We start from the raw sequence: 19,029 nt of genomic DNA, 5'->3' as shown, positions 1-19,029 counted from the left end.
TAATGAGGTAGTTGTTTAGATGGCATATGATTATATGAGATGAACATGGAGGTTGACATTATAGCTAATGATATTGGTGTTGTGGTGGTGTTTGAACATGAAAAACTCAAATGTGGCAAGGCATGAAGATGATTGTGATTATTAACTAAAAACTTTTGGGATCTCATGATGTAAGAAAATGAATTTGAACAATGTCATCTAAAAATGAATAAAACAAATAATGAACTCTTATTTATTTTGAAAAATGGACTTCTAAATGACCAAACAAAAAATGTAATGAGGAGATGGAATGAAATGTACCAATGGATACCTTGTGCAAATTCTTTTATTGACTTTTGGTTTTGACTTTGATGAATCAAGTTTAAAAAATGTAATGTATGCAATGCAAATGAATTCAAAAATAATTAGATAAATGATGGGACAAAATTAGGGTATAAGAAGGTCAGACCTCGTGTGTTCAGAGAAGGTGACCTTGTGCTCAAGAAGATTCTATCTTTCAAACCAGATTTTAGGGGCAAATGGACTCCTAATTATGAAGGCCCATACGTTGTTAAGAGATCCTTTTCAGGCGGCGCTTTGATTCTTACAACTATGGATGGTGAGGAGTTCACACGTCCTGTGAACGCAGATGATGTCAAGAAATACTTCGCCTAAAAAGAAAAGAACAACTCGCTAAGTTGAAAACCTGAAAGGGCGACTTAGGCAAAAATGAGTGTCTCGGTGGATTGAAAATATGAAAGGGCGATCCAGGCAAAAGCTAGAGACTTAAAACAGAAAGAATTATCCCCATAAATTGAGAACCCCGTCTTGGGGAAATTTATGCAAAAAAATAGGGATTATGGCAAGTAACTGCAGCCTGATGATCTTCAGTCTTGAAGACTTTCTTAAGCATATTGTCGGATTCTGACCCCCAGTAGTAGCCAAGAGAATAATGGATATCAAGAGTTGGTAGAAGGATTAGTGATCATTGTATTCAATGTAGCCCTTTTCCATATAAATTACCATTTTCAACCTTTTGTAAAGATCTATGGAGTCTTGTCATTTACAAACTACCGTTCTATTAAATAAAGTTGAGCTTTTATCCAATTGTTTCTACTCTTGTTTAATTCAGCCAAATAGATTTAAATTTTATTATGATCATTTTTTAAAATTAATTTTTTTAATCAAAATCGTATTTTTCTTAAACATATAAAAGCATTAATTTTAAGCAATCAATTTCATTTAAAAGGAATATCAACAGTGGTTTGAAAGTGGTAAACCCTAAATGTGGAACACTATTGGTTCTCCCCAGGTAGTTGATGTAACTCTTGTCTTTCATCCCCAACAGTGTTAACACCCGGTGTTTGTTGATTTCCCCAGCCGAGTTGTTCATTTTTCTCCAGCTGAGTTTGTGATTGTCCTCCCTCGGGTTATAGGCATTTCATTACAATAGTTTGTTTGGTTTCGATAGATCTTTGTTTCCCCACAAGTCGCCATCATATTTGTCCTCGGTCGGAATTTCTTCTAGTTTCTGAGCAGCTATTTATGTTTATCCCCTACAGGGTTGTCTGCCCATTTAATATGGTGTTGACCTAAAATTCCCCACAGAGTTGATAGCGGTTTCCTTAACAGATCTTCTCATTTCTTCCCCATATAGGGTTAAGCCTTCGAGATGTTTGATCCTTTCTCCAGCTATTGATGTCTCCATCCTTTTGTGGGTTGGCCGAGAATTGTATCGATGATTCAAATCAGCGACAACTGTATCCATTGTGATTGTTTTGTCAGCATAATCATCATATATGCATATACATATACATGTGCATATACATTCAAAAACTTCATAATTGCATCATTATGCCTCATGATTCATTGATGTTTTGGCTCTCTGTTATGGTGGTACTTTATCTCCATACAGATGTGGTGTGTCTGTCTTTCTTCAATTGTAGAATGTTAGCCCCCTATGCAGAAAGACTTTAACCTTTCCCCTTTCCCCACTGAGTTATTTCCTCATGGATGATTATTATTTCAATTTCCTCCCCAGTTGATTACCTGGATGGAACGCATCCCCTTGAGTTATATCCTCCTTAGGTTGAGTCTTTGATTGACCGTTTCTTTCTAGATCTTACCTAGAGAGATGTCCTTGGTCCTCTAAGAGTATATTACCAATTAACTGGTAGTATTCTTCTTAGTTTGCAGTTTGTTACTTCTTGCCCAATACCCGGCAAAAGTAACCCCCTTTTTCCCAGCGGATCCATTTTCACGTTTCCCTAGGAAGCATATCCTTGATATGTTCATCCTAACCGATGATGGATATTTTCTTCCCCTGCTTTGAGTTTATGCTTGATATGTTCATCCTAACCGGTGACGGATATTCTCTTTTTGGTATTCTACCCAGTAAAAAGGTAGTTATAATCCCTATTTTGTTTCCCAGAGAGTTAATCCTTGATATGTTCATCCCAATCGATGACGGGTTTCCTTCTCCTTGCGATCTTCTGCCCAGTAACCGGTAGTTGGAAATCCTACTTTTCTCCCCTTTGTAGAGTTTATCCTTGATATGTTCACTCTAATCGGTGACGGGTATCCTCTTTATGGTTTTCTATCCAGTAACTGATAGATATAATTCATATTCTTCCTCTCAAAGTCTATCCTTGATATGTTCATCCTAACCGGTGACGAATATCCTCTTTGTGGTATTCTATCCTGCATTTGATAGATGTAATTCCTACTTTGTTCAGGTGGTTTATCCTTGATATGTTCATCTTAACCGATGACGGGTATCCTCCTTAACATCCCCAAGCAAGTCTATCCTTGATATGTTCATCTTAACTGATGACGGATTTTCTTTCCTTTGAATCTATCCTTGATATGTTCACTTTAATCAGTTACGAATATTCTCCCCCTTTGGTCTTCTGCCCAGTAACTGGTAGTTGTAAATCCTATTTTTCCCCAGCAAGTATATTCTTACCCTGCAACCGGTAATGAATACGTCTCCTGGCGTCCCTCAGCGATTCATCCTTGATATGTTTACCCTAACCGGTAACGGATGTCCTCCCTGTTAGATTTTGTTATCCCTGTATTCAGTAACTAGTAGTGGATAATAATTTCTGCTCCTCCTGTGTTGAAGATCTTTTCTTCCCCAATCAAGTTTTGGTGCGTATTTCCTTAGTGAAATCTATGTTCCTGCTTGGTTCGAGAATTTCAGTTTTGTTCTGATCTACCTGTTTCCCTTGTAGACGTTCCCTTTATTCCCCGGCTGCGTCTTTCCATTGATTTATTTTCATGGAATTCCTCGAGTCCCCTGGAAGTTTTTAAAGTCGTAGCCTGGCCTACGCACAACCTTTTTATCCCATCAGAGTCTCTGTTTCCCCAGTGAGTTGTTTTTCTTATGGAATACATTACGCTCTTGAGGACTTTCGGTCTCTCCGGATTCTTTTCCTTTATGGCAACCTTTCCCCACAAAGGATTATTTTTAACATTCATATCATATGCATCATGAGGTCTCTTAGGGACCAAAATTTGTTTATATATTGTTATTTAAGCCCATTTTACTGAGTCGATACGAAGATTTTAACCTTCATTTCCTCTTTTAGAACGTCCTTAAATAGGGGCATCTGTAAGACCCCAATTTTGACCCTAAGATCCCTCATGCTATCTCATCATATGCATTAGCATTGGGATCACACCTTGGCATCCTCCTTCCCCGTCATTCATTGGGTTTGATTGGGAGAGATCACCAAGCACCATTTGATTGTATCATACTTTGTATTTTATCATCTTTACTAACCAAAATACCAAAAATATGTCTTTGCCTTTGTCCAACTCTTTTGTAGGTATGGCACATGATCACTTGTGATCTATCAATTTCATATCTAGGGTTTAAGACCCTCATTGCTAAGAGCTCAATCAAGAAATGATCCAAAATGGCTCTAGGCATCATATATGGATCCCCATGAGCATCATATGTTATTTTGGTCAAGAATTCATCAAAAGTTTGGAATTGGTTTGCCTTGGAAACCCTAGTTCATTTGGGTATCTTGTGTAACTTCTTCATCAAGATTCTTCAACAATTGATCAAAGATTTCAAGGGATACTTCAAATTTCATCATCTTATGCATATATGATCTCCCATGAGTCCCAAAAGTCAAGATAATTTCAAGCTAGCAAGTTGGTTGATGGTGGTTGACCAGAGGAATTCATCTAATCAAATATGGGGTCCCCTAGACCATATCTCCTACACTTTTTGTCATATGAAAATGATTCCAAGTGAAAAGTTACTCTAAATGACATTCAAAATAACTTTCATGTTGAGGTCTAGAGCTTGTTTTTCTTGTAAAGTCATTTTATATGGTGAAAGATTATCGGTCATTTTGTCTAAACCCTAATTTGGAGGTCGACTTCCCAAGGCCATAACTTGCTCATTTTTTATGATATGAAAGATTTACAAGTTGCAAAACCAAATTCAATATGTCTAATTTAACTTTAATGTTTGGAGGAAGAGCTGATTCAACTTTTATGAGCAAGTGATTTGAGGATACATTATAGGTCATTTTGGACCAATACCATTGAACAAGTGATTTTCCTCAAATTAAAAAATGCATAGCTCCTTCATATCAAATCAAAATGAGGTAAAATTTGTGACCCTTTTGAAGGACTTTGAAAGAGATATAACTTTTATGAAGGAGCGTTTCTCATTTAAGGCTCACATAAAAAGTTAGCCAAGGTGGAATAAGTGAACATATGGCTTGACACTTAGAAACATTTTTGATATGTTAAAATTTTCAAACTTCTACCTCAAAATTCACCATGATACAAGCTTCAAATGAAAAAGTGTTCAACACGAAATTTGTTCCTCTTGATCTAAACTTTCCAAAAAAAGTCCAATTTCATCCATTTTGGACAAGATTTAAATGGTCTGCGCATAGCTTGAACATTGCATCATCATTTGGAAAAAATCAAACTTCACACTTCCATGTATAATTGCCTAGCACTCCAATTTGATTTTAGACTTGTTCACACTCATATATGGATCAAATGGAATGATCTCATGGGCCTATACACGCCCATGCACACATGCATCGCTCATTGCCAATTTTGGAAACTCAATTGTAAGGTGCAAATAACACTTGATTCAGCTAAAAATAGAGGCCCATATGCTCAGAATTGGGGACTCCTTCGCGCTAGCTTTGATCCCAAACACCAAACCCTTCCATTTGAGAGGATAATCGTGAGAATTTCCTTTGGAAATTAAGTTTGAATCTCACTGTTTTGAGATTCAAATCTCCAGGGATCCAAGACCTTTTGTGCATTCTAATCTACTTCTGCAAGCATCCTGAGCAAGATCAAGCACGAGCCAAAGCAAGAACAAGTGAATCTAGACCTACATTGAAGGTATTTTCCAGAAAATTTCATCTCCTCGATTCTCACTCAATTCTCCATAATTCTCTTGGATCCTTGGTTGTCTGAAGTCTTGCCAATGTAGGCAACAAGATTGAGTTGCTTTGAGGTCAAATCGAAGCAACTCAGATCATGCACCTCAAATTTCAACTCCTTGTATCTCTCAATATACTTAGAGTTAGGATGAATTGAGGCCATATTCGTGCTCAATGCCATTTTTACTTTAAAATCGTATCCTTCTTTTTAATTTTAGTGATGGTTATGATTGGACCAGTCCGACGAGGCTCGCCTCAGAAGGAGACAGGAGATTTGCTCCAGTGGTGAGTTGGCAAGGTCCAGAGCCACATGATCTGTTTGAATTAATCTAATCACGAGCGTTGTTTTGTTTGACCTTGTCTGTGGTGTGCTGACTAGAGTCCACCGTGGATTGCGCGTTTGTGGCCACTTGATCTGCCACCTCAATTAATGAGGGAGATCAAGTGGTCCACGTTTTTTCTGATTATTTGATTTTCATTTTATTTGTGTTATTTTCATTAATTCATATTAATTTTAATATTGATCCAAAAAATATGAGAGTTTCACCAAAAAAATTTAAATAAATTCCTATTTCATTTTCTGAATTAAAATTATTTTTTGGATCATTATTAATCTTTTTCATGATTTAATTGATTTTATGAATATTTTTAATTGTTAAGAAATAGTTTTAAGTTTCCAAAAGTGATGAAATTTTTTCTCCATGGTCCTTTGGCCTTGTTTGACCTATGATAAATCTCATGGCCATTTCTTTGGTGTTTTGATGAGGTTTTAGGAAATTGACCAACCATAATTTAATTTAATGCATATTTTAGTTGATTTTAATTATTTAAATGCCAAATAAATTGTGTTGAGCTTCTAATTTTGACTTGTTGAGTTTGACTTGTGTTGTTGGGCCTTGGTCAAGGTTGATTTGACTTTGTTGAGTTAAGATCATTGGATTTAGGGGATTGATGAAATATACATTTTATCTCCCAAAATGAATGAATGATCTTAATTGGGTAAAAGTACTCCTTTGACCAATTTGTGTTGATTCCATTCCCCCTCCCTCTTCATCTCATTCCCTTCTTTATTCATTCATGTCATGGACCTATGACATCTCTATATCCTAAGGCTAGTTGATTGCAAAATCAACATGAGTATGGATGAGATTATGTCCATCAATTTACATATTCTTTTTGTGTGTGGTATGTTTTATGAGCATAGTCCATTATACTATGTCTCTAACATGCATTAACACCAAAATTCTATTGCCCGACCTCAAATAGTTGTGACTTCTACATAAGTCCAATTACGATTTATTAACATAACGCTAAATTTGTGACAAAAAGGCATAGCATTCTAGTTAGTGAGATTGTAAGTCTCCCCTCTTTTATGGTATTGTATGGAAACTTGACCTTTTTTCCTTCCTTTGAAAGATGTCTTGGTTCAAGGATCCATGCTTGTGACAAGTAGGTTGAGTGTTCTCCAAAGATTGACTTTAATAATACAAAAGCAAAAGCAATACTAACTTCTAATCAACTAACCATCAACATTTAATTTTAAGCCATTTACTTTTATGCACTTTAATTTTAGGCCTTTATTCATTTCCCACTATTCATGCCATTCAATTTGTTTACTTTAATGTCATTTTCACTTAGCTCACTTGAGCCATATGTTGTGATATATTGTGCTTGTATATACTTGTTTGTTTTTTATGGTCTTTTGACCTTAATGTACATAATAAGAACAAAAACCCTAAAAAATATTTTGTGTGGATTGTTGGATTTGATCGAAGACATTGGACTTAGAATTAGGCAACACTCCTTATGCAAAGGACTTGGCCAATGCCAACTTTCATGAAACCAAGTGCTTGTGAAGTGAATATTCATCTGATACAATATTGAAGATCCATTTGAGTTCATCTGCAACATGATCATATTGAAGTTGTTACTTTGACCCTGTGCCTACTGCCTATCTTTAAATTCATCTGATACATGGAAGATTATGAAAGAGATCATGAAGTTGCTAAGCTTGGATGTGCCTATCTTTATTTGATGCCTTTCTCCCCATCTTGCTATTTGTGTATTGATATTATTGTAAGACCCCAATTTTGACCCTAAGATCCCTCATGCAATTTCATCATAAGCATTAGCATTGGGATCATACCTTGGCATTCTCCTTACCCATCCTTCATTGGGTTTGTTTTAGGAGAGATCACCAAGCACTATGTGATTGTATCATACTTATATATTATCATTTTACTAACCAAAATACCAAAAATATGTCTTTGTATTTGCCTAACTTTTTGTAGGTAGGGCATGATCCCATTGATTTATCAAGTTCATATATAGGGTTTAAGACCCTCATAACAAAGAGCACAACCATTAATTGATCCAAGAATGGCTATGAGCACCATATATGAGTTCCATTTATTCCTACATGTTATATTGATCAAGTTTTCTTCAAGAGTTTGAGGGTGATTTGCCTTGGAAACCCTAGTTTGACTGGGTATCTTGAGTAACTTCTCCAACAAGCTATCTTACCATTTGATCAAATATCTCAAGATACAATTCAAAATTCATCATATTATGCATATATTATCTACCATGAGCCAATAAAGTCAAGAGAATTGAAAGTTAGCAAGTTGGTTGATGGTGGTTGGCCAAATGAGTTCATCTGATCAAAATTGGGTTTCCCTAAACCCTATCTCCTACACTTTTCACCATATGAAAATGATTCCAAAATCAAAGTTACTCTGAATGTCATTACAAACAACTTTCATGTTGATACCTAGAGCTAGTTTTGCATGGAAAATCATTTTCTATGTTGAAACATTATAGGTCATTTTGTTTAAACCCTAATTTGAAAGTCAGCTTCCCAAGGCCATAACTTGCTCAATTTTTATGAGATGAAAGATTTCAAAGTTTCACAATCAAATTAAAGATGTTTAATTCAACTTTTATGTTTGGAGTGGGATCTAATTCAACTTTTATGAGCATGTGATATGAGGTTACATTATAGGTCATTTTTTACCTATACCATTGAACAAGTGATTTTTCCAAACTTCAAAATTGCATAACTCTATCATTCCAAATCCAAATGACATGAAATTGGTGACCATTTTGAATTTCTTTTAAATATCTACAACTTTTATGAAGACACTTTTCTCATTTGAAGCTCACATAGAAAGTTAAGCAAGGTGGAATACTGAGATATATGGCTTGACGCTTAGAAAAAATTTCAACATGTTGAAATTTCCAAACTTCAACCTCAAAATTCTCCATGTTCCAGGCTCCAAATGAAAACATGTTGAACGTCAAAGTTGTTCCTCTTGATCGAACCTTTCCAAAAAGTCCAATTTCATCCATTTTGGACAATATTTGAATGGACTGCGCATGGCTTGAACATTGCATCATCATTTGGCAAAAATCAAACTTCAAGCTTCCATGTACAATTGCCTAGCACTCCAATTTGATTTCAGACTTGTTCACACTCAATTATGGATCAAATCGAATGATCTCATGGGCCTGTACACGCCCATGCACACATGCATCACTCATTGCCAATTTTGGAAACTCAATTGTAAGGTGTAAATATCATGTGATTCAGCTATAAATAGAGCCCCCTGTGCTCAGAATTGAGGACTCCTTCGCGCCAGCTTTGATCCCAAACACCAAACCCTTCTAATTGAGAGGATAATCCTGAGAATTTCCTTTGGAAATTGAGTTTGAATCTCATTGTTTTGAGATTCAAAACTCCAGGGATCCAAGACCTTTTGTGCATTCTAATCTACTTCTACAAGCATGATCGCGACTTTATGAGTCGAATTTGGGGTACAAACTGCAAGTGCACAGTTCTATCGCGTAGTTTTAAAAGATATCGATCCCACAGGGACTTATGAATCGATATACCGTTATCTAAGTTTACTTCGTAAAGCTAAGGCGGATGATACTTTGATTGTTCGGGGGAAAAGTTAAAACTAAAATAAGATCTAGATTAAATATCAATTAAGCGGATATCAGTATGTAGTTCGTCGTAATTAGGGAATCAATTCTTCGTTGGTTTCTTGGTTTTAAAATAAATCTTTTCAGTTGACGTTATTGATTAAAAGTCTTTTCTCAAACTCTCGCTCTGTTGAATAAACTATGATTTTATATTAACGTAGTTGTCACTTATTAGTTAAGTCAAAAACCACTTTTTGAAAACAATAGAATCCGTAGAAACTCTTTTTAAGAAAACACTAATCGTTTAAACACCCTTATCTCAAACTCTCGCTCTGTTGACTTAGGTTATATAATTAAATTTAAATGCTTAACTCTCGTCCTCACATTCAGCCTTTTAAAATACTTTTTGAAAAAGATTAGAATTTAATTAACTCTAAAAATTGCTCTCGCCCTGATCTAGAATTAATGTCCAATTAACACTTTCCAGTCAAAAACTCAAACTCTCGTTCTATTGCTTTTAACTTCTTTATGTCTTTTACTTTCGTACAAAAACCTTGTTATTAAACCTGTAAATTGGGACCGTGAAAAGAGTGATTTTAAATTTAAACTTAATTAAACCAACTTGGTTTTGATTCCTTCATTCCGCTTACTCTACATACCGATACCTAAATAAATTAGCCAGACATGCTAAACAGATCTAAATAATTATCATGCATAAACAAATTCATCTCAGGCAAATAATATAATTCAACAATAAAACAGGGCATATATAAATTCAAACAATAATTAAAGAACCTGAGAAATTAAATAGCAGTCTTGAACACTCCATCACAGGCCGGTTGGATTTGTTCTTGAATTCTTCAATCAAACAGAAAAATAAAAGCGAAGAAATAAAAAAACTAGATTCTAACGTAAGGTTAGATCCGGTGAAAGGTACACAATAGTTTCCGGTGTAGAAACTATTGTGTGAAAAATTATTTAATTGCTGGAAGCTTTACTGGAAAAGAAAATAAAATAAAACTGCAATTAAAAGCAAAAACAGTCAAGAATAATAATGGTATGCTTGCACGGCTGGAGGAAGAAAAATTGCCCGAAGAACCGAGAGCTTTTCCAAAAGCTACTATTTATATTGGTACTTTTTGTAACTGCTTCCAAGGGTTTTCCGTGTACATAGCCTTCACGTTGCAAACGGTCAAGCGTGATAGTAGGCTTCAACGTGGTCTGTTGCGTTCCTTGTGCCAAAAATATAGGAGAATGGTGTGACGTCCGTCACACCATGTGTGACGCTCGTAACACAAGTGTGTAAAGCGTGACGCTCGTCACAGCATGTGTGACGTTCGTCACAGGCACAGCGCCTGTGCTTTTGGGCTGGGCTTTGGATTTTGATATTTGCTTCTTTTCATTCCTTTTTGCACCTCCTTTTCTTCCTTTTTTACTTGTGCTTCAAATAAACTACCTGAGATAAATAGAAAGAAAATATCGCGTAATATCGAATTAAATGAAATAAATTGAAGTAAATAATAATATAATTTAATTAAATTGAGTCCTAGAATGTGATACTATTTCATGTTATCAAACTCCCCCATACTTAGATCTTTGCTTGTCCTCAAGCAAAATACAGTATAGAACTTGTTTTAAAAATTTTAGCCAGATGAAATTTCAAAACACACATCAATTCATACTAGGTTGCAAGTAGATTTCGTTTTGAAGTATCTTGAGTCAAATCTCGACAGCAAGGACTACCGTTACCACATCAGATAATCTCACCTCATGCAAACCAGTTCGAGTCATGCTATTATAGCTAGACTGGTTCTTTTACTCTTATTTCACCCGTTTTCATTCTAGCGAAATCACATTAAGCCCTTTATCGTTTCGCGCACATAGTGGAGTGACCGGTTAGTGATTTTGATCCCCTTTTTAGCTTGAAGCTCTGGTACATGAGTCGGATAACTTCGTTATTTAGTCCATTGTGAATTGCGGGGGATCGGACCGTAGTCCTCCCTACCAAGTTCAGTACCAGATACCTGCTGAACCAACTCATAATGGGTCTTTCGTATTATGTTTTTATATGATCTGCAAACTTTAGATTAAATGATCTGGTAAGGATCACCTAACTTAATTAGTGCATTTCCTGATATATATATATATATATATATATATATATATATATATATATATATATATATATATATATATATATATATATATATATATATATATATATATATATTTTATTTATTTATTTTGGGAATCATTCACTTATATTCATCGGCCCTCCACGTAGTTTGCTATTAAGATGGTGTTGACTTCTTGTATAAACTACTCGGGGTTACTATAAAGTTAAAATCCAGGGACTTGTATAACAGGTGCCTTTCTGATCTAACATGTTGAGGTTTGTTTAGAGTGTTTGGCGGTAATAGTTTTTGTCTTAATTTGTCTCAAGTTCGATAAAATGAGCAACCTTTATACTTACTGAGTGTGTTGAATTTTTGTTATGGCTCATGGAAATTTTGAGGGAATAGATAATAGAAATTTTTCACACTTGGGACTTAACTTAAAATAAATGTATATTATAAGAAACATATATATTTTTTTATTTTTTCAAGGGAAATAACAATGAAAAGAAAGGTACATGCTTGAAAAAGGGAAGATAGAAAGGACACGGTTTCCCCCCCATACTTAAATGAAACATTGTCCCCAATGTTTCAAGGAAAAGAAATGAATTACAAAAAGAAAGGAAAAGGAAACTAAAGTTAATGCTGCCTGCCGCCTCTTGTTCTTGGACCTGGTGATCGTTGATGTACTTCTAAGTTGTCAAACCTGCTAAGCAAATCAGTGAACCGCTGGTCGGTTATGGCATTCCTCTCTTCCTGTTGTTGTTGCATTTGGCGCATCATTTGCATCATTTCGAGATTCTGTGCTTGCATACCATCAATAGCATCCATGATGTCGTCGTTGGTTGCAGGCCTTCTTCGTCGACGACGTCGTGAGGATGGGCCAGCTGCATTATCGGAAGGGTTGAGCGGGACTGATTGTTGTGCAGGAGCATGATCACCTTGCTCCATTTCGTCGAACTCGTCGGTAGACGGGTTTTGTATGTGAAGGCTCGGTAGCTTCGGGAGCATTCAGATCATAGAGGTGGCGGTTGGGGTTGGTGACATCTGTTAGGGCAATGTTGGGTAGAACAACGCTTGGGACTGCCTGGTTATTCACCATAAGGTAATATCCTCCGCCTATCCTGTTCTTGATTAGGCGGCTGGACCGACAGTAGCTTATGTCCATAAATAGGGGAGGTAAAGATTCTAAAGTTTGGAGTCGGTCCCCTAGGTTTAAGCCAAGTGCTATGGTGGTGATTAATCAACCAATTACAAAAGGTTGCCAGCCTCTAGCACATAAGGTGCGGATATGATGAAATAGGAAGGAGGCGGTGTTTACCTTAGTATCCGGTTCGAAGACGCATTCGAGGAAGAATAACTCCTTAGCGTTGACTTTGTTGTTGTTAGGTCTTCCAAAAATTGTGTTTTGCAGGATGCAGATGAAGTACCGGATGGTTGGGTTATGTATATGGGAAGCAAGGAGCACATCCCAGTTGTTGGTATCTACGCCGGATATTTTCTTAAATAGGTCGAAGGCGTGTATGTTCCACTGGGAATTCGGAGGGATTCTCGGGTGGACTTGACCTTCTACAGGGAACTGTAGCATGGTGCTCAATTGGTTTTGGGATAAGGAGTATTCGGTGTTGAACATACGGAAGGTTGCGGTACCGGTTAAGTATTCGTCTTCACCGGTGGGAGTGTTGTACGCATATGAACTTAAAAATTCTAAGGTTAGGGAGGGGTAGGTAGGTTGATTATGAGTGCATAGAAAGGTTAGATCGGCAAGGCGGAACATCCACTCGATACCTTGAAGTAATCCTAATTGTTATAAACAAGTTGAATCAGGATACCTGGTAGAGGTGACACCTTGTTGTTGGAAACGCTCGAATTGCTCTCTTTGATAGTTATCATCTTCAAATCGGAAGATGATGTTTCCAAAATTTTGATTTCCCGCCAGACTGATGAGTGAGTTGGAAGAAGTAATAGGAAAGAAAAGAAATGTATTTGATTGTATAGAATAGTTGTGATGTAGGAAGAAAGGTATGGTGGGTATTTATAGGAAAAAAGTTTGGAAGTTGGAAAGGAAGTGGTTGAAAAGTAAATAAATGTGGGTTAATGTGAATAAATGGGGAAGGTAAAAAGGTGAAGTGGTGTAACGGTCGTCACCCAACGGCTAGTAACGTTAACATGGTCAGACGGTGTCACGCTCGTGACAGGGACGTTACGGGCGTCACAGGCACTTGGTGTGACGTCCGTGATAGATTGTGTGACGCTCGTCACACAGTCATTCTGGCATGGTTACTGCTTGCGTTCTTCATAATAATTATAGTAATTTATTTTTATTATTTTGTTTTGCTTCAGATTATTTTATTCTGCTATTTAAATTTCCCTTGCATGCTATTCTACTTTGCATAATAGTGCATAAATATATTTTTCTTTAATAAGTTATGTAGGCAGCAACAGTAGAGAGCATTATTGATAGATATTGCATAATTCATAATAAAGTAAAATAAATCAATAGCTTCATAAAATAATCATAATGTAACATTGGAATAAAAAAAACAAAAATGCGAAAGAGAAACAAATACGAACATAATTTGAAATAACATTAATGAATAATCTAACTTAAAACTAAATAACTAAGAAAAACAACTTCTATCCATCTGCATGATCTCTGGCCGGAGGAGCAAAGGAGTTAACACGGTTTAGCAACTCGTGAAACTGATTTGTCATACTGTTCATGTATCCCAGAAATTATTGTCTCATGTTAGCGAACTCTTCTCTGAGGGCGTCTTGTTCTGACATCAAAGCTTCAATGGCAGTGTTATAATCAGTTCCGGGCATATGATGTCTAAGGTCGGGTATTGCCGATTCTTCGGTCTGAACAGATTGAGGAGGAGGATCAATATCATAATAACCAGATGGTGTCTGAGGGTCGGATTCAGCATAAGGAATCTGGTCATCACAAATTTCATAGTCCTGGATGGATTCAGTGGATCTAGCAGGAGAGGGTGTTGCGTTCAGATTGTAGAGCCAGTTATTGCGGTTATGAACACTAGTCCTAGGACTAGGCATGGTGAATAGGCAAAGAACTTGGTTATTAATTATAAGCTCAAACTCGTCAGACCCTAGGTTTGCTATAAACATAGTGTTGAAGAGGAAGGGTATACTCATAATAGTAATGCCACAAAAAGGGCTTAAGTCAAGCATAGGCTGACGTAATCCGATAGCATTACCAATCATGGTTATTAAACCGCCTATTCGAATTAGTGCTCGTTCATCTTGGATAAGGTGGTCTAAATTTGCTAGCATAAAAGTGGCACCGTTTACTGGACGGTTTTGGGAAGCACAAAATATGATGAAGAGTTCATCACGTGAAACTGTGGTACTGTTTGGCTTCTTCCCAAATAAGGTGTGGGTCAGGATCTTATGGAAATAACGAAAGGTCGGGTTATGTATGTTTCCAGAGAGAAACTCATGTTCCTCGGGATCGTCATTTCCAGTCAAGCTTCCCCAAAAGTGTTCAAGTTCTCTATATTCAAAAAGTTCTTCTTGGCTCACTGTGAATGTATCAAAGGAGGTAGGGAAACCTAAAAGGGTGGTAAAGTCTTGAATATTAAATTGGTACTCCATGTTAAACATTCTGAACTGGATGAAACCTCTGCTTATTCCTTTTCCATGGTTGGGTAGATAGATCAAGGAACTAAGGAATTCTAGTGTTAGTCTCCGGTAAGTGACGAAATGTCTACGGATAGGAGAGGTTTCCCACCCAATCTGATTCAACAAATACAGGACACTTTCTCTTAGTCCAAGGGCAGTCATTGCCCAATCATCAGCATACAAACTAGGTAGCATCTCTCTCGTGGCTAGTTCCTCAAACTTTTGTTTCTGGGCTTTCCCTCTGAATTTGATACCCATACGATCAATTTGTCCCATCAGGTTAATGTTAGCTAGAGAAAAGAAAAACAATAGTTTTAGTCAGGATTTGGCCAAATGCCGAAAGAAGAAGAAAAAGGGTTTTTAATAAATTAAAATAAATTAAGAAAGAATACTAAATCAAATTTAAAAGAATAATTAAGGAAGAAATGAACATATAAATATTGGTGGGTTGTCTCCCACTAAGCGCTTTGTTTAATGTCGCAAGCTCGACATAAAAACTATCAATTATAATCTATAAGTTCTGGAGGCATTTCGTCTAAGTGTAAGACTTGCGAATCTTCATTGTTTTCTGCATAGTGATAATGTTTTAGACGTTGCCCATTTACGGTAAATGGTTCCATAGATTTGCCTTTAATTTCTACCGCTCCACTGGGAAAAACTTTGGTGATTTGGAAAGGACCTGACCATCTAGATCGTAGTTTTCCCGGGAATAGCTTTAGCCTAGAGTTAAATAAAAGGACTGTATCGCCTTGTTTGAAGATTTTCCTTGATATGCGCTTGTCATGCCATTGTTTTGTTCTTTCTTTGTAGATTCTGGCATTTTCGTAAGCGTCTCTTCTGAGTTCCTCTAATTTGCTTATATCAAGGATTCTCTTTTCGCCGGCGGCCTTATAGTTTAAATTTAGATTTTTAATAGCCCAATAGGCTTTATGTTCTAATTCTACCGGGAGGTGGCAGGATTTTCCATAAATGAGCTTAAATGGAGTTGTCCCTATGGGAGTTTTGTAGGCAGTTCGGTAAGCCCATAAAGCTTCTGGTAATTTCAATGACCAGTCTTTCCTTGAGGTGGCGACTGTTTTTTCTAATATTTGTTTAATCTCTCTGTTAGACACTTCCACTTGCCCACTGGTTTGAGGGTGGTAAGGTGTCGCTACTCTATGTCTTACGCCATACTTAAGCAGTAGTTTTTCGAGTACCTTGGATATGAAATGCGATCCACCATCACTGACTACTATTCTTGGGACACCAAACCTTGGAAATATTATATTCTTAAAGAGTCTAGTTACTACTCGTGTGTCATTTGTTGGAGAAGCTATAGCTTCAATCCATTTTGATACGTAGTCAACTGCCACGACTATGTATTTGTTACCAAAAGAGGATGGAAAAGGTCCCATGAAGTCTATTCCCCACACGTCGAAAATCTCTACTTCCAAAACGCCCTTTTGTGGCATCTCGTCACGTCTAGATATGTTTCCTGTGCGTTGACATCTGTCACATTTCTTAATAGCTGCATGTACATCCTTCCATATATTTGGCCAATAAAAACCGGCTTGTAGGATTTTAGAGCAGGTCTTGGATGTACTTGCATGTCCACCATAAGGAGCGGAGTGACAGTGTTGGATTATATTTTCTACCTCTTCTTCGGGTATACACCGACGGAAAATACCATCGGGGCCTCTTTTGAAAAGTAATGGGTCATCCCAGTAATAGTGTTTTGTGTCATAGAAGAATCGTTTCTTCTGCTGGTAGGATAAAGTAGGTGGAACTATTCCGGCAGCTAAATAATTGACGAGGTCAGCGTACCACGGTGTAACAGATGTAGCTAAGGTGGTTTCTACCTGTTTATCAGCGTTATTTTCTTCCAAAGTAGCTATAAGCTTATCGTATGAGAAATCATCGTTAATTGATGTTCTTTCCGGTTCAAGGTTCTCAAGTCTAGAGAGGTGATCTGCTACTACGTTTTCAGTTCCTTTCTTGTCTTTGATTTCCAAATCGAACTCTTGTAGCAACAGGATCCACCTTAGGAGTCTAGGTTTAGCATCCTTTTTTGTTAAGAGGTATTTGATAGCAGCGTGGTCAGTGTAGATGATTATTTTGGCTCCGACCAAGTAAGAACGAAATTTATCTAGCGCAAACACTACTGCTAGAAGTTCTTTCTCGGTTGTGGCGTAATTCATTTGTGCTTCATCTAGAGTTCTACTTGCGTAATATATAACGTGAAGCTTTTTATCCTTTCGTTGTCCTAAAACAGCACCTACAGCGTAATCATTGGCATCACACATTATTTCGAATGGTTCGTTCCAATCTGGTGTCTGCATTATGGGTGCTGAGATCAATGCTTGTTTAAGCGTTTGAAATGCTTCTAAACATTTATTGTCGAATATGAATTCAACATCCTTCATTAATAGCCCAGTTAAAGGTTTAGTTATTTTAGAGAAGTCTTTAATGAATCGTCGGTAAAAACCGGCATGTCCTAAGAAGCTTCGTACTTCTCTCACAGTTTTCGGGGGTTTAAGGTTTTCGATTACCTTTATTTTGGCTTTGTCTACTTCAATTCCTCTGTTCGAGATGATGTGTCCTAAAACAATTCCTTCTTGTACCATAAAGTGGCATTTTTCCCAATTAAGTACTAGGTTTACTTTTACACATCGCTCTAGAACTCTTTCTAGGTTTTCAAGGCATTCTTCAAAGCTTTGTCCGCATACGGAAAAGTCATCCATAAATACTTCCATGATGTTTTCGAGAAAATCGGCGAATATTGCCATCATGCATCTTTGGAAGGTTGCAGGAGCATTACACAAGTCAAACGACATTCGTCTATAAGCGAAGGTACCAAAAGGACATGTGAATGTTGTCTTTTCTTGGTCATCAGGATGAATTGGTATTTGAAAGAAACCTGAGTAACCGTCTAGATAGCAGAAATGAGAATGTTTTGCTAATCGTTCTAACATCTGGTCAATGAATGGTAAAGGGAAATGATCTTTTCGGGTTGCTTTGTTTAGTTTCCTATAGTCAATGCACATTCTCCATCCCGATTCGATTCGTTTGGTTATAGTTTCTCCTTTTTCATTTTCAATAACTGTTACACCTCCTTTCTTTGGTACTACGTGTACAGGACTAACCCATTTGCTATCAGATATAGGATATATGATACCTGCTTCTAATAACTTGGTTATTTCCTTCTTCACTACCTCACTCAGGATCGGGTTTAGTCTCCTCTGGTGTTCCCTAGAAGTTTTACAGTCTTCTTCTAGCATGATGCGGTGCATACAAATAGAAGGACTTATTCCTTTAAGATCGGTGATGTTGTATCCTAGTGCGGTTGGATATTTTCTTAAGATATGCATGAGTTTTTCTGTTTCGAGTCTTCCTAGGTCAGCATTAACTATCACTGGTCGTTCAAGTTCTAAGTCTAGGAATTCATATCTCAGATTTTTGGGAAGTGTTTTTAGGTCTAGGGTTGGTTTCTTAAGGCATTGCGTAGGGTCCGATGTTATTGCTAAACATTGGTTAAGTTTGTCTACTACAGGATAGTCAGATGATTTGTCTTTTTCTAACTCTGTTTCTTTTATGCATTCATCGATGATATCCATGAAGTAACATGTATCTTCTATTGCAGGTGCTTTCAAAAATTGGGAAAGAATGAACTCAATTTTCTCTTCTCCTACTTCAAAAGTGAGTCGTCCTCGTTTTACGTCTATGATTGCACCGGCCGTTGCTAAGAACGGTCTTCCCAGTATAATGGGTGTAACCTCATCTTCTCTAATGTCCATAATTATAAAATCGGTTGGAATGTAGAATTGACCTATGCGCACTGGAACGTTTTCGAGAATTCCTACAGGATATCTAACGGAACGATCTGCTAGTTGCACAGACATTTTAGTTGGTCTTAATTCTCCCATTTCCAGTTTCTTGCATATGGATAAAGGCATAACACTAAT

This window comes from Lathyrus oleraceus, chromosome 7 (genome assembly GCF_024323335.1).
Source record: "Lathyrus oleraceus cultivar Zhongwan6 chromosome 7, CAAS_Psat_ZW6_1.0, whole genome shotgun sequence".
NCBI classification, from domain to species: domain Eukaryota; kingdom Viridiplantae; phylum Streptophyta; class Magnoliopsida; order Fabales; family Fabaceae; genus Lathyrus; species Lathyrus oleraceus.
Note: the sequence above shows the minus strand (reverse complement) of the source record.